This window comes from Varroa destructor, unplaced genomic scaffold, assembly GCF_002443255.2.
Source record: "Varroa destructor unplaced genomic scaffold, Vdes_3.0 BEIS01000005.1, whole genome shotgun sequence".
Taxonomy (NCBI): domain Eukaryota; kingdom Metazoa; phylum Arthropoda; class Arachnida; order Mesostigmata; family Varroidae; genus Varroa; species Varroa destructor.
The window spans coordinates 28,307,481-28,325,222 of record NW_019211458.1 but is presented as its reverse complement, the minus strand read 5'-3'; the positions used below and the strand labels follow the sequence as shown (position 1 = coordinate 28,325,222).

Genomic DNA, 17,742 nt, shown 5'->3' with positions numbered 1-17,742 from the left:
TTACATATTTTTTTCAGTTTAATGTGGTAATGCACGCATCTGGAAGTGCTCGAAAGCTTGTTATTGTACTCGTCGAACAGCTCCAGGAGATGGGTTATGTCCTTCCCCATCTTACCATGGCATCATTAAGACGGACCCAAGCTGTTCATTCAGATCCCAAAATAAGCTATTATTTTATGCCGGTTAAAGGAAGCATTTCCATGAATTGGTTTATTGAAAGATTTTCAATTATCTGGTTGTAATAGATTTTCAAGCTGTGTACAAGTTCACAAGTTGAAGCATTTTGCATAAAGTATGATAGCATATATATATAGTAGTTGGCACCTTAACTTCAATGAAATACTGCACTAGTAGTAGTATTCAGTCGTCCTGTAAACAAATAATCTGGGTTAAGCATACTCGAATGATTCAGTCATAATATCAGATATGACAACTGATCTAGGTTCCACTGTAATTGTGCTAGAATTCGTTTCTATTCGTAACATCTATGCGATAACGATAGCCACAAAGAAGCGGCGTGGTGTGGACTGAATCGTCCGGCAGTGATCGAGAGAGATGATGTCAAGTCTATCCAAAAAGGCCCCGGTTGTCCTCATGCCTTAATAGTAGGGTGGCGTTTATTTGAGAAAGAGGTGATACACTTCGGACTATAGGGTTTTTAAATAGGATTAAGAGTGGCAGCATTTGATTCGTATGGTGTCACAAGCTGAAATCGCGCTACCGCTATAGTGTGTTCTGGGTAATTGGTGACTGTTTAGTGGCACGTCATGTCGTCCAATGTTATGTAAACATGCCGTGTTTATTTGGCCAAATACTCAAGTTACGATAATTCGTTATGTGAGCTGACTCAGAAGTTCATATGTCGTTATGTTTCCAACATCCGTATAGCATATCGACTCCATACGATATTTAGCTGTATGGTGTCGACTATCATTCTTTTTTCTTTTTGTTATTATTGTTATTTACCTAACCTTGGCTCAAAAAATTCATGTACTGTTATATTAATGGGCTAGTACTTGTATCATAATATGATAGAAATGGCGCCAGACGATTGCACTGTTATTGAAAGCAATCCTTTTAGAGGCGGAAGTTCCCGTGTCAAAGGATTGAACAGGTAAAAAAAATGGTTTATATATAGAGCATTTCGCATGGATAAATATTTTGTTCTCCTTTGCCACGGCATGCTTCGTCGTGTCAGCCTGACCAGACGTCACGAACGCTCGCGCAGCGTACGACACCGTTTCCATCCAATCTGAAATCATTTTGTTATCCGTTATTGTAAAATGAAGGATGGCCTAAATTTTTTGTTTTATGGCTAAAACGACGAGTTGTCTCTCAGCATCGGATGCCGAGGTGATGAGCATCTTCGCGAAGCAGGGGGCACGTCTCAATCTACATGTCGAAAATGCTAATATTTCTTCTGACTCTCAGGTTAGTAATACTACTTTCTAGCTAGAAATACATATTGTATTATGAAACACTACTAGGAAAAGCTGTCCAACGAGAGATCTCGAATGCACGAGCACTAAACCTGAGCATTTATAATTAGTAAATACATTGAATTCATTCTCGCCTAGAACGGAGCTCCTTTTTAAAATGCAGATGCTGTCAGATTACCCGTCAAGGAGTTGCGCTTCTAAATATTCTTCACGATTCGAAACTTCGTGCACTTTGAAAACTCAGTTTTCTTTAGTTAGCCACCACTGTGTGACCTGAAAGATTATTTTCGGTTTGTCTACCTGGCTAGAACAATTACCTGCTGTATTAGTAGTTTCAGAAACAAAATTAGCCGAACAAACAATGTCGATAGGCTGATAAATGTACCGCGTAAGACCAACATGTTGTTAGAATTGTTACTTAAAAATCGTTTGATCTTTGTTACTTAAGAACTTCGCCGCGAAAGTCAAGAGTTCACTATTGAGCGAGCATTTTTCGTCACTCGATGCCGAAGAAACTTTACACAAGCTTGAAAAATTACGACAGAGGAGTGGGTGAGCGCTTCAGGACCTTCATGCAGAGGCATGCCCATCGATGCCGCGAAAAACCTGGTCTCTACTCACGGCTGTGGATCATACATCTCTTGCTACTTAGGAGGTACGGAAGGGATGATCTTTCATGTTGAAGAAGTGCTTCATCTGTATTTGGCGAAGCCAAAGCTACAGGTATAGTACACTATTCATCAAAGTGCGAATATTCTTTAAATGAATTAATTTAATATATAGAAATTTTAGATCGATTTTCTTCGCGTTAGCGCTCAATAACGATTGTAATTATTGCAGGTCACTTCAGAGTCATGTACGAACAACAAGCGGCGCAGGAAGGACCGAACAAGTTATTATAGAAAAGATCGGAAAGAGACTCGGATCTGTTTACAAGTGTGTCGATAATTTTTGCTTGCCACGTATGTAGCAGAAAAGAGCGTATCTTACCTGGATTGTTTGACAGGTAACACAGTGACTCAATTTAGCCTTGTCCATTGTGCAAAGGTATGCCAAACCGTTTTTTTTGGCTAGAGAAGCATCTTTATCGAACGCCTCTAAATGTTATTACTATATAGCCTGTTGCAAATTTTCTTTGTTACCTAAAATGCTAATTTTTGAAGATTAGGTAGAAGAAAAGGTAAAGATCTTGAAGCCGTTGGTTGCCCATGCTTAGGTGGCCGTCGATGTTCAGGATTGAAGCACTGTAACAGTGAAATGTATACATACATGAGCTTTCTTTCGCCCTATGGACCACCGGTGGCCGTCTGCGACAGGAAGGTCGTTTGCCCAAGGCCGAACTTTTTTTCGGGCAGTTGACGAGGTCTATAAATAATCGCAGGACAAAGACTTGAACATCGTTTTGAGGTTTTGTTGCGTATAGGACCGTATATTTCACGACCAATTGCCAAATAATTTCTTCATATAACAAGTAGCGCAACATGTTATTGTTTATTCACTACATGGCGGTTCGTCGGTATCAACTTCACCCGAAGCAAAAGTTCCATGCACTTATCAGCGTATCACCTAGACCGGTAAGGTACATCTTAAGCCAGATCACTAAGAGAACCCCTAGGTTTGATGTTGAACTTAATAGGGAAGTTCAAGGCGTGTGTCATTGTACCGCCACTTTCGTAGCAGTTCGATCTTTACAACCATTTATGCATTTCTCAGAGTGTTTGTGTGTAATTCATTGATTGTAGCCCCTAACCTGCTTTCGACATACAGGTTAGTAGAATAGAGAACTTGCCCATCATAATTTTAACGAACGTCTTGTAGGTATCGTACGGTGCTAGGACAAGCAGTAATATTTGATAGTTTGCGAAATGGCCGGAGAATCAATACAGGATACGCGTGACCTTTGCCCAGATGGACTTGTAAGTCTATACATTATATATATATATATATACATACACACACACTCATCGCTAAGGGTGTACTGTCTCCAACGGCTTTGGTTGAAAAGGCAAAATCAAGGAGGCGGTGAGGTCAAAAATTTGTGTACCGGCGTTAGCCAAATTATTCCTGACAATTTTATACGGGACAATAAGTAACTTCTTAAAGTCAGGGTTGGCTCTCCAGTCGGTGCTGTGAAGGACATACCGAATATTTTGAGAAATTCGGGTGGGTGGAGGTCTATTTCGACTTGTGAAATATTCTCCTCTTCAGAGCGGCTAGTGACAACGCAATGATACTGTACTATTATGCTGAGATACCAAAATTCACACGGGCATTGTTAGGTACAGGTTTTATAGCTCAATATAACTAAATTATGTAAATATTTGCTGGTGCAATTAAACTCCTGAATTCCCTCTGACCTTGCCAGAGCCTTCATTAGTTTCCCATTGATAGATTTCACATTGACCTGCAGTTTAAACAGAGCAGACAAAAATTAAAGTGAGATATTTTTGTACGCGTTTTTAAAACACTTGCCTATAATATGTGATTCACCTTTTGTTGGATCATAGGAAACTAAAGAGACCAAAGACCAAGCTCCACTGGAATCACTTCAAACATGCGCTATTTTAATGAGGGCACCCCCTCTCTAACGCTCGTCGTGAAGTCAAAATCAAGGAACCGCCCTTGACGAAATAGATGAGAACAAGGTAACTGAAGGCTGCCTTACGGACGAGACACGAATCGATTTCACCATACAGTCGGTTAGTACCTGCCGTTTTGTTTATTACACATTATTCGAATCTCACTAAGTTCTTAATATCTAACTTAGTGAGATTCCAGTACAATAAGGACCAATTTGCTAATAGTTTAGTCTGTCGTGGTTTTAGCTGGGTCCGTACCGTGCACGCAGCTTTAGTACATTCCTAGTACAAGTATTCAGTTTTCAACCCAAACAAGAGCGCTTACATTAAATTTAAAGAGTATTACTTGATATGCCTCATCTAATAAAATTTTAACAAGCCTAAGCGAGTAATCCTGGTCTGACCTTTTCCTTGTAGTATTTTATACTGCGATAGATAAACCCACTGATATAAATTTTTTTTAAGATAGAAAGTCCTCAAGCTTATGTGAGAACTTCCTTCATGACAATGACCTCTTGTTGCAAAGCGAAACAGCTCATTAAATATAGTTAAACGTATTAGAAAATAGAAAAACTACTTACGATGTACTTCTGGGTTCGAAGAATATTGGCGTTCATTGCAAGGCCTAACGAAGATCAAGTTTAGTTACTTCACTGCTAAAATTATCGAGGTTCTAAGTAAAATGTCTAGGTCTATTTTCGGTACTGTTTATGGCATTTGCTAAAATCAGCGGCGAAACTAGCAGTGCTGTTTGATAACGAAATATAAGCCCCACAAGACTATTACAGTTCTTTGCAGGTGCGTAACAACAAAAAGCGGCAAGATTACTAATTTTTATTTTAATTGTATATAAAATGCCTACCCATTCTTTAGGAGATACTAATAGTCTTGCAAGAATTTTTTTATATAAAAGATTTGAAGAAGTTGATCGACGAATCAGGTCAGAGTGAAACTACCAGGCAGCAGGGATCGCGTTGTAAACGGAGGGCAAAATGGTGTAAGTACTGTTTTTTAATAATTCGAATTCTAATTAAAGAAAGAAAAACTGTTGACTCTGCACCGTACGAGCTTGAAATAATCATGAACACTTTGAATTAATCTTAAAATACAAACGTTATTTTTAGTTTATATGCTGTAGGTAATAACTCGCTTCCTAAGTACTGTAGCTGGAAGCACAATGCCAGACCTTAAAAGTCGGTCTTGGAATTACGAGGCTATATACTGCGTGTACTGATGTGTAGTCGGTTTATATAGATCACACTTCCATTCGATGGTAAACTTAGGGCGTGGACGTATAATGAAAGGGTGATTAACAACTGTTGTAAATCCAGTTAAGGTTAGATAGATAGATTTTTGGGGGTCATAATACAACAATACACGTTCTAAATGCTAAAAACAAACAAAAACGGTTGTCAATATATTTGTCATTGTCGCTTGATCAGAGTAAGCTTCACCAAGCTCTGATACACACTGCAATACAACCAAGCTCCGCCGAAGAGCCGTTATGCGAAACCGTCCAAACGATCCCCATAAGAGTCTCATACCCTCAACATGATGCCACAGAATAGTAACACAAGTTAGAAGGATCCTGGGGCTCATTAAAACAGTTATTATGAAAAAAAAAAGCACCTGTGAAATTAGGATTAGCACTGGCACTTTTGGCGTAAAAGTTTAACGCCTATTTGGCTGTACGCCTATTTGGCTATAATTGATTATTGTGGTTACAGGAAAAAAGCTGCAGTTTTCTAATGGAAGTCTTTGAATACGCCACCAATCCACTGCCCGTTCACCACGTATCGCTATACACACAATGACACGTGTATGATCGATTATAATGCTATGAACATACAAAAGGCTTCTAAATTTATTGTCTGCCGCATTTGTCGTTTGTTGTGTCTATCATAACTACGCATTATTAATGATTCAAAAGGTGAGTCTCTCTCTGCCCGAGATGGCCGGCGGACAGAACGGGATCATCATATTCTATGATTACTACGATCGCTCTCGGTTCGATGCTACCTCTTCTGTATCATAACCAAGCTCCAAGGGACAAATGTATTTTTGGCCATACCCGTCAGGTGCTTCGGGCTCATCGTGATTCAACGACGTCATTGGCGTACTAAAGCCCAGATCAGTCTCGACCCCAAGATCTGGCAAGATGAGCCCTAGATCAGAGCAATCGTCGGTCGGCGAACGGCTTCCATTGTCTAGCAACTCAACCGACGTGTCTTCACTGCCATCTCGACCTTCATCGCCGGATAGCTGATGTCGTCGGGTTTTTCGTAACCGCTTCGGTTGTGACGGTTTTGCCGGCGGTGGCGGTTCTTCGCGGGGTTCCGTCGCATTGTCGTCATTGTAGATGCCCATCCCAGACATTTCGTAGCGTTTGACACCTGCCTCATACGGATTATGGCGAGCCTGGCCAGGGCGGCGGCCATGACGCGGCACAGGCCGAATTTCTAGCCGGCCACTTTGTCGCAGCTGATCCAGCAGACGATCGACAGCGGCGCAGCTGCGACGTTCCATCACGAAAAATAGGTGGACGTTACCGTCCAAACTATTAGCTATGAACTAGAGGAATGATCGAAGGGTGATGGAACCTTCTCTGAGCAGCGAATGAGCTGGTCGTTGTGGCTAGCTCGGTGGCACAATTAGCGGATCCTTCCTGGCAACTGATCAAAATATTTCGAAGTAAATGGATTTTATATGGACATAACATGTGCCTGCTTAGAAATGTCAGGCAACGATGGGTTATATCAAGAGTTGTTCACTTATTGGTAGAAAAATTAATAACGTATGGAAACGGTTGCTTTATTCAATGGAATATGGCATTATTGGCCTTTCAAAATGATGCGGGCACAGTAATTATTGTGGTATCCATTAACGAGATAGTGTCGGCTATGACCATCTAATAACGACGTTATTTTTGACACTGTCACAATTACTGGCTGTGTAATGCAGATAAAAACGAAGTTCTGCTTAGCTTGTCTACGTCTTTCTAATGATGCTCACTATATAAATCGTAGGTAGCGATATAATTAAGCAATAATAGTGATGACCAGTTATGATGTGAACAGGACATTTCAGGCTCTATAGGATGAATACTGAGGATAAATTTCAACAATACAGCCATGAATTAAGGCTTCACAGGATAGGCTGCCGCTGTCAGCAGAATGCTGATATGTTAATGCGAGAAAATTTGACGCAAGCGACCAATCGACGTTAACTGAACCACGAGAACCAGTTGGCTATGCGGAATATCTCTCATTATTTGTGGCCTACAGCTTTAGTCTTCGTAAGGGCTGTAGATTAAGATCAAAATATACTCTACTCGTTGCACAGGCAGATTGCACCAAATCACCAAGATTTGGTGGTACTAAACTTGAAATCATTGGCACTATTAGACCATCGCCGCTTATATCCTCGGCATCCTGCGGGCAAACCCTGCGACGAGAGCCCTGAGCTAAAAATGTCTGCCAATTACATTTTGGTGGGAGTCATTTTATCATGATACTGCTGACAATGGTAGCGCTTGATGATGATCTATCGTTCTACCGCGAGGTGGAAAATCCTCGCAGCAATATGTATTTCCTCTTTCAAATGTTACAGACGGCTAACTCCGAGCATTTCAATAGATTTTTTTTTTATGTTCTTAGTTCGTTAGTAGTTCGATTACTCCTACATTAATACAAACTGAGTTGGTAATAAAGCGTAACGAAGGTTAAACACGCATCGAATTTGGCGACGTGAACAGTAAGGCGACGATAGGACAGATACTATAGCAGCAGCGTAGAGAACAAATGGCGCCATTGTTGATGCGGTCGTAGAAACCTTTCTAGGTCGACATTTCTACAATAGTAAATGTGACACCGTTTCCGTGGAAAGTTAACATTACCCTTACTGTGGAGATATATCTATAATCACATCGTTCCATCATACAGTATGTCGGAAGTTTCGTGTGCTTCGTACAAAAAGATCAGTGAATCTTTTATTTGGCGCTCAGGTTATCTGTTTTCGAAAGTGTTGGAGACCATGAGATAAAGGTCTGTGTACGTGGTAGCTTTTTGATGAAATAAAAACTAAGGCGTTGTTGCGGTAGACTGACGCATGTCAACAACACGATTAACAGCGATACATATGCTCATACTAAAATTAACAACAAAAATTCACTTATTTTTCCTACAATTTTTATTACATCTTTAAGAATGATCATTGCATTGCAGTAGCAGCATGGTCTGAAACGAATTTGTATGGTTGAAACATAGTTCCTACTTCCTTCTACCGGGATACTTAACTATGTGTAACATACTTGATGGCGAAACTGCGTACTGGCTTGGCTTTTCATAGGGGCCGAGTTTTCTAATTATTCATTTCACCAAAAGTCTCGTAATTGTAAGACGTAACAACTGTCAACTAAAATCGTCATTGTAATATTGTATTAAGATCGAACTTTATTTTTCGTCACTTTCTTTAAACTACCGCTACTAATCGGTAATGCACGTAACTAACTAGTGCAGTCCAAAAAACGGTAAAGAGCTTTCTCAACAGAGACACCTTTTCGGTTAATCGCAGTTAGAGGAACTTCAGCATGAATTAAACTTAAAACTAGATGTTTCGGGAACGGCAGGTCATTTCCATGGGCGATGACAGCTTCGTGTAGAAGTGTGTTTTGGTTCGCATCAAAGACGACCATATCAGCGCCGGCTTTTACTAACAAATCGAAAATATTGTTTTCATCAAACGCGCCCTGTTTAAGCCTGTTCCGCAGTAAACAGTGAAGTAAGGAGTACACGTGCGCCATTGGATGACACACACCGACAATACGACGTAACAAATGATGAAGATGCGGATGGTTTAATTCGTCTCTACTGTAACCTTCGAGACAAATCAACACCTGACAGGTGAACTTCACTAGTGCCTTGTACCGAACAAGGTCTTGCCAACTAACTGGGTATATTTGTACAAGATCTCGCAGATGGCCCACAGCGGTTATACACCATTCTAGGCAAAGCATTACCTTGTTTATCTCGGTGGCCTTGAAGAAGCCTAACTTTTCAAGGTGAACTTGAATTTTGCTCAAGTTTTCGACTGTCAGTTTGTCGCATTTCAAGATGATGAACAAAGCTTCAATCGAGACATCAATCGTATACGGTGCTGCTAGTAGCCCTTCGATAAAAAGCCGACTGCCAAAGAGATGCCTCTCAAAAACAATCAGTGCCTGAATACGGAACTCCTTCGCTCTCATCCGATCCAGCTCAGCCGGCTCTCGAAAGCCGAGTTTGGTATTGAGTGAGTTCATACGTGCGACGTGCCTACTTTTGTGAATATGGGCCTCTTTTTCCAGAATGCAGATCGCTTTTTTCCAGGCGTTTTTACCGGCAGCGACGTCACCTGCGATAACGTGCGCTGCGCCAAGAATTTCGTAGGCGTTGGCTTTATCGACGGGGTCAGTGCCTGCTTTGACTGATGTTAGGTGTTCCACAAGGTGTATGTGGCGTCCGAACGCTGCTAGAGTGAGACATCCGATGTCGTCATCATCGCTAAGCTCGGTGTCGGCGCCATATTTCTCTAGCGTCTTGAAAAGTTCCGTGTAACCTTGGCTGGCTGCGTAGAGAAGAGGCGTGGGGGGCCCGGTATCTATCCAGACGTCAGGCGTGTCCTTATCGCAGTTATAAACCCATAGTTGCGAGTCCGGACATGCGCCCAGCTCAAGGCAGGCCTTGGCTAGGGCTACTTCATTGTGCTGGCACGCTAACCAAAGTACACGTTGAATTATGGCGGGTCTCGCATGTCTGAGGAGCTGCTCAGCAATAACTTGGCGATGAGGTAGTTTCGACCTCAAAATTGACACGAACTCTACAATCGACGGCACCGCTTGCCGCTGAAGCAGCTGGTCAACAGCCCGCCATTTACCTCGAGCGCTGGCTGCGAGCAGCGGTGTGGAACCATCTAACTCAGCCGCACAGTTTACAACGAGTTCCTGTGTGAGCCATCCAAGAGCGTCAATCTGAAATCGTATTGAGTTTGATAACTCATCCTGTGTGCCATGGTTTAAATTGTCCATGAGATCTCGGTGTAACTTGACCAGTCCAAGAGCACGGAGGTCCTCCATTGTAAGCACTATTTTGCTTGTTCTTTACGATCATAAACTTAAAGTTGGATTAAAAACAAACGAGGATGCCAGTACAGCTGTCAGGTACGGAGTCACAAAGCCATTAGATTTACTGTATCAGCACATCGAAATGGAGATTAAAGCTGACGGTAAAAAAACATGCGCTGAGTCGTACTTGTTGTGGTACAAATCAAACAGGAAAGGGTGTTTGGTGTTAGGTAGAGGAACCAACATGTGCAAAGCCATTCTCAATGTGTGTAGGAAATTTCTGTCGTTCAATTGTTTATTTTTGTCAGCTGAGTGTGTCGGTGTTTCCTAAAACTCTCGTGTCTTGTCATTTTCTAGAGTTATGTTAAATGGTCCCGGATTGTGCATTACTTTCAATGCGTAACTGACCGAGTTATCAGCGACCTTGGACATGGCGTACGCATAGCCTTGACAATAAAGCTGTTAGATAAGATAAAAAAAGTTTTCGTTTTTGGACTTCGAGAAAAAATGATCGCTATAGAAAAATATGAATATGAACAGCTGTATCTAGCGACGGTCTAAAAATGATATGAAATGCAGTAATCGTGAGACGATGCCATCAACTTCTAAGTGTTTCCATTCCTATCGAACACGTACTCCACAATCGCCATATCATAAATGTACTACTACCCTAATCTAATGCGCGGCGCAGAAGTAATAATTAGAAGCTATAGACTAATTATATTGTCAATATTAAAAAGTAAAACAACATGTTACCTAAGCGTGAAAGAGATAGCGCCGAAAATCGTCGATTGAAGGACGCGGCACGAAAAATGCGAAACAGTTATTTATAACGGCAAATAACGAATTCATCGAAGCGAATGAAAGTTGAACTATCCATTGGCGCTTTCTGTACTAAAGAAAATAGTTAGAAACGTCTATACGTCTTTGAAAACGACCCCATACGTTGTTGCATGCCAAAGATGACCGGGGTAAATTATCGATGCTGTCGGACGATCTAAGCACGCTTGCACTTCGTGTTAGAAAAAATTTGTAGTCCTCTTCGTGTTTATCACAAGGATTGGTTTGAGTCACCAAATGTTTGTGTCGTCCGAAGGTTTTTGCTTTTTAAGCCGACTGCCGCCGGCGGCATGTGCCTGCCCTGTAGAAAATCGCTACCACCGGTAGGAATAAGTGAGAGTGCGGCCAGCACCTTTTGCCAGTGAATCAGAGGGTCATAATATGTGGACTAGACGGCTTTGTTGATCGGACCCTCAGTGGTCGACTGTTCGAATAAGCCCTAAACCTTGTCGTCGTTCGTGCAGCCCGCCGCTAAACCCAGCGGATTTAGTCGATCCCGTTTTAGAAAGACCGCGTTATTCGCCACGGAATATTTGTGGTCCGCACCGGTATAGTTTTTAGTTTGATCAAAGCCAGGTTATAGAATTACGGAAAATTCCGCTTTGTGCTAAGTGAACACTACCGTTCACACAAACACATTCTGTACACCGCTATCCTAGCGCTGGTATGAATCATAAATATATTAGAACCTCTCTCAATCAGCTCACTGCACGAAGGAGGAAACGATAGAACCGTTGTGCCGTTTTGTGCGTGTCGGTAAGCTACTGTGCGAGCATTTTATGAACAGAGATTATCATCTATATGAAAAGCCTGCAAATTTACGAAAGTGTATTTGATTAAACAAGCATTTCGTTTAGCAATACGAAAATTATCGGACACGAAGCACCCTTCGGTATAGATAATCAATCGGTGGACTGTTCTCAGAAATTTTATGCAGTACGTTTGTATAGGAACCTTCGATTGTTCTATTGACGATCACACGTTTACTTGACGGAAATGTGAAACGGCAAGGTGAGATACCTGATCCGTCAGCGATGCGGTGAAGGCGGTTTGCAAATTGTCTCGCTACTGTAATATTTCTAATCTTGATAGAAACGAAATACCACAGACAGTTTCGTACTATGCAAGCCGGCCTGATAAAATGTCTAACGGCGATGGCGCCAGACGTGAATATTCAGTGGGACACCTCCCGACAACTCGACGAAAGTTGTATCGATGCGAACGAGCAGGATAACTTAATAATATCGACTTAATCCTCTGTTTATCTATCCTATACTTTTATAGTTCGTTTACTTGATCAATCCTCGTTACCTTTTAGTTGCAAAAGTTGAACGTAATGCTGAACGTTTTTCACGTCCGACATATTGGCAGAAATTGCTATATGAGTACAGTTACACGGTCGAAGCTATGTAGATAGGTGTGTCATGTAGCATTGTCTTCATATATTGACAGAAAAAAATGGCTAATACTTTCATTGATTTGTGCTATACGTTAGTTGACCTGGAGTTCTGTGTAACTCACTACTGCTCATTACGATCTTCGATGTATCACATTGGCTCGCTACTATCATCGCTATTTTACTTAATAAACGAGAAATAAACACCAACAACGAAATACACGGGAGATGTATACGCTGGGGTGCGGCTAGAGGAATTCTAGTGAGACGTTCAGTGTGTTCTACGTTACACTTGTTAATTTTATATGGGTTTTTTTTTGAGCCTTGGTTAGCCTTTGCGACTGACGAAATAACCTTGGCAAAGCACTCCGGACGATGCGAACGTTATTTGCAGCCCTTTGCGCCAAACTGTAAGTTTTTGTTTCATCCTTTTAGATCAATTACAAATATACTTTAATTATAACTAATGTATTTAAAACAATAGATGCGACAATTTGTCTATCGGTGATCATACGCATTGCTTTTTCTTTCTATTATCGAATCACACCTCGTCCGTTTAATGGACGAATGATCTCTGAAAAAATGTATCGCAGGAAAGGTACGTGGTAAAAACGTGTATTCGAAGAAAATCATTAAGGCGGCCATTTCTCGCTGCCTTAAATACCAGATTCGCACGTATGTCCTGTGGCGATGGCACGTTCCTTATACTTACGTTCATTACTCGATTAAATCTTAGTTTAGTAATTTCAGCAACTATCTAAATGCCATTGTAATCATTACCAGCTTCCAATCCTAAGTAGCGCATATAATGATCATTTTTAGGCCCTTCCACGGACGGATTCCAAAGTACGGATAAATTTCTATACATACGAAGGATCTTGAATCTTATATCTGTTCATGTATGGTGTCACTTCAGAGGCACCGTTTTACATTGAAGCTGTCTCTGAAGGGCATGATTGCTTGTATCGCAAAGTTTGCGAACGATTAGTCCCCAAATGCATGGGGGTAGTTCAACAAAGGATATGCTATTTAGACAAGAATCGATTTTAAATTTGTTGCTTAATATCTAATGCTATCACGACTGCCGCTACTCATTGTGACCTTAGCTACTATAAAATTATTTCTTTCTGCACCTTCGGGTAGCACAAATAAAAAGGCGATACATAGAAAGTGGCCCGACGCCATCAGGAACATTTGCCTTATGTTGCAAAATAAATGTCATTTACAAAAAACACAGAAGGACCCTGTTACTGCTAGTCGCTCATTCATATATATATATATATATATATATATAGCAAATGGAAAAATAACAAAGCTCTGTTTCACATAGAAATGTATAACTGTTCGATTCCGCACAGCGCCGTCAATTTCAACCCTGATGCGTGGTGTTTGTCTTGTTTATTGCCTAAAAAAACTCACTAGGTTTGTTTTAACGTTTAATACAAGCTAACACATTGAACATCTTTCTAAAAGGACAGCTGTCACTGTACCCGTACTAATGATATTATAACCTTGGACGTAAAGTGAATCTGTGTCCTGACCTGGTGGGTCTGTGTAAATTAGTACGCAGTTGCCGACATCAAATGACTTCAAATTGCTTCAAAGAATTTCAGTATCTGCATGATATTTAACCTTCCTGGCTCCTGACTACGGAGACCGCCTAAACGAATAAAAAGATACGGGCCGTCGTTAATCTTTCTGCACGATCGTGTAATCCTCTGTAGCACAAATTTCAGTCGGTTGTCATTAATGTTTATATTAATCCATTCTAACGATAGCAACAGTTTTGCGATAAACTCTGTCAACAGTAGGCCAAAAAGCGGGTTTTGCCGTTCCACCCGATATAACAGTCCGCGTGCTTGAAAACAGGCGTCCATCATCAGTTGATCGTCGAACCTGTGAATCTGCTGAGACTGATGTTGACTTTGTTGTGGAAGTTGGTGCTGGTGCTGCACGACGTCGTCCTGTCGCTGGGTCTCCCCAGTGCAGCCCATTGTAATGTGGTGGATGGCGTCAAGACAGCAATCGAGAAGGTCGACCACAGTTGATAGTTTGCCATTTCTGTACACTCCCAATTTGGTGAGGTTGTCGTCAAGACGATTGATATTCTCGTTTGTTAACTTGTTTGTTCGTATCATCAATTGCATTGCGTACACGCAAAGTTTTTCTGTGTACGGCCGAGCTAGTAGAGCGGACAAGAGAAGCAAGCCACGGCCGAAACTACGTTCGATTGCCATCAGCGCCTGAAGCAGAGCGTCCGTCTCTTCCATCTGTTCCGGCTCGTCGACGTTTCGAAATTCATCTACGCCCTCTAGCATGCCGACTTCCGTAGAAGTTGGGTATTCGGGTATTTGCTTACCCCAAAATGATCGGATGGCCATTTTCCATAAAAGTCTACCCTGCTCGATTTTTTCGCCTATAACGTTAGCGGCCCCAAGTATGATGAATATTCGTGACTTTTCTCCGAGCGTCGCATTAACCGTGTCTAGCAGAGCCGGTATAACGGGTTCCTGATCGCAGAGTGCCACTAAGAAAAGACCGGCAACTCGTTCGTTTTGTACGCCTTCGACTAATGGTGCGTATTGATGAATGATCGAGATCATCTCACTGCACGATGTCATCGTTTCAAGATAGTTCTCAAATGGACAAGCTAACATGGATAAGGCCAAAGCACCTACGTGCGGTTCGTTTTTCTCGCACGCCAACCAGAACACATCTTTAACAACGTCCTGAGGCGTTCTTTGTAGCATTTGTCCATAAATATCCTTAGATTCGCCTGGATAACAAGCGAAAAGAGCTTCATATAACTGCAAGGTTGGTACTGTTCCCCAATGAAGAAACCGCATTGCGATCTCTTCCTTGGCCGCTTTGACAGCTTCAAACAGCGGTATTTCATATACGTAATTGAATTCAGCTGTGTTCATAAGAAGTTTCCGTACCTCTGGATCCAGAGCTTCAACTTCCAATATAATCTCATCTGGAACCGTGCTGAACTTGGCGCTACGCCCGATCCGCATCAATCGGTTGTGCAGACCAGCGATGCCGTGTTTTCGAAGAAAGTCCATTGTCCTCAACGTAGTATCAGTCAGCACTACATTTAAGAAAGATCACTTTGCTTCTACTCTGAGCTATGTTGCTATAACAAATTTTCAATCGGCAAAACAAATATTTCGGTGTAAGCTCATTCACTGTTAACGGAATGGCAGCAGGGGAGGCTACTCCATCGCATGATTCGACATGCTGTGGCTGGTGATGTGTGCGCGACGTTATTCGACGTTCGATAAAAGCAACCTAACTTTTCACCAACACCTGGCCGAGGCGCGTGTTGTATGTAACTACAGCCGCATCATAGTAGACAAAAAAAACGTATAAGTCTTCAATCTCTGGCATGTTTAGCCTTTCAGGCCCCGAGGTGTCACGTAGCAACTGATTACCGTCGCGAACGAACTAAAATTGCACGAAGTGTCTTCAACTGTTCGATTTATATACGTCTATTGGTCGTTTCTGTTCGTCTTCGTAAATTTTAAATCGTTATTTGTTACGTCAGGTATATGTCGCTATCGTCGTGCCACTGAATGCTCTCTGGGTTATCTGTATTCAATGTTAATGTGAATGCGTCTATGGTAACTTATCTTTGTTAATATGCATGTATGCTACACATGCGCAAAGGATAAAATCGATTTTACAAAGGACTTCTCAAAATAGGACCTATCACTTGAAATATATGTGCTAGAAATTGTATGATTCTAAGGTTAGACTGCTCATATCGTTTAATATGAATATTATTTCCTTTTGTGCATGGCCCACAAAGCATAAACCAAACCAATGTTCCGTTGAAGATGCCGATAATGGATAAATTGAAAGCAGCCGATTGGCTGCAATACACAACACTACGGTTCGATACAGGTCCTTCTATTCAAAGTATTTACGAACGGAAAATATCACTCCAAACGTAATCAAGCGTATGCAAACCACTTGAGATCTATCTCTAGTACACCACGCAGGATAGCGTGACATTCGGAACATGTCAGAAATTAGCGCGGTCGGCAACTTAGAGGTTACAAAGACAGAAATAAAGCGGTATAATACCTTAATAATTAAATGAATGCTGCTACCTGAACCTGGGTGTCGATGCCTGTTCCTCGAACACGGCTTTTTGAGAATATCTTCATAGCTGTTTTTAATGTAGCAGAGGTCCCTCGTTGTCTAACGAATCTTTCCGTTAATTCCCGAGAACTTAGTAATTCGTCTAAAGCAAAGCAAACTTACGCAAATATGTAGCTTTTTCAGCGTTTTTTTTTTTTTTTTTTTTTTTTTTTAATTTTAGAATTTGTCCTCGCTGTTTGCGTTTGCTTTTTCGTCGTCTCTGCTTCTTTACAAGACGAGTTGTTTGTAGTTTTGGAAATCACCGCCTTCCACTAGCGGCCTGAATCCGTAGTGCTTCCTGCCTGGTTCGTCCCCATCACCGTTAAGACGCTTAAAATTATCACTGTGACAATTAGGAAAATCGTCGTCAGAATAAATCATCATTTTCGTGACATATGAAAGATTGCGCATTGTCAATTGGCACCTGGAACTCGGCAAAAACATAGAATAGCTCGTATAGTGATGCTGAGCCATACACGCAGTAGCGTAGTATCTAATTCCAATTTTCGGCATGTTATAATCAAATAAGCATTAATTATAAACGATAGAAAGAAATCACTTTTGGAGAAACAATCGTATGGTTTTTTTCTTAACGGCTATTTAAAATAATTTGATGAATCCATGATCAGCTGTTAATTACAAAACAATGCGACCGACTACAGCGGGCTCTAGTTTTTACGTTTTGTGTTGTTAAGTGCTATCGGTACGTGAACTACGCTCATAACAGAGACCTGAATTTTTTTAAAGGCTTAAATTTTTATTCAGTATTAAAAGACATGGTTAACTCTAAATGGTGGTTTATAGGTTCATTCGGTCGAATAAGCGCAAGGCGTTAATACGAAAAAATACTTCTTAAAATTCCGCTAAAACCCGCTTTTTTCGCGTATGGTCCAAAACCTGCTAGCAAAATACAAAAAGAAGTCGTCTGTAGCTGTCGTGTCAAGTATCTCACAGACGTATCTGGCCCTTTATGTCAGCTCCACCTCTGGCCACATCAGAGAGGTTGTCGAAGGTGGGCAAATCTACCTTCGTGTAGCCATCGCATGCAGATCCTTCGAGAAAAAAATTAACGCTTCAAGTCATAGGTTTATTCGGTTTGTACAGCCAATAAAATGATAAAAATCGCTACTTAAATATGCCGATAAAATATAATAAAGCATTCTTCAAAAGGAAAGTCATGAAGAAGAAGAAGAAAAATATTTCTTAAAAATTTAAAAACAATATACACTTGCTTTTCACTGC

At 41.2% G+C, this 17,742-nt stretch overlaps 1 long non-coding RNA gene across 4 annotated transcripts; it reads left to right on the top strand.

The window, feature by feature from the left end:
- The first annotated feature begins 455 nt into the window (after window positions 1-455).
- LOC111251022 (uncharacterized) lies at window positions 456-6,088 on the top strand. Of its 4 annotated transcripts, none has more exons than XR_015329400.1 (9): window positions 456-632; window positions 1,290-1,431; window positions 1,888-2,094; window positions 2,280-2,445; window positions 2,656-3,013; window positions 3,258-3,355; window positions 3,947-4,138; window positions 4,892-5,015; window positions 5,949-6,088. It is a non-coding gene; the product is annotated as an uncharacterized LOC111251022 (long non-coding RNA). The 4 variants fall into 4 exon arrangements; XR_015329399.1 differs by having other exon boundaries at window positions 1,888-2,162; XR_002673606.2 differs by having other exon boundaries at window positions 457-632; window positions 1,340-1,431; window positions 1,888-2,162.
- The last annotated feature ends 11,654 nt before the right edge of the window (window positions 6,089-17,742 follow it).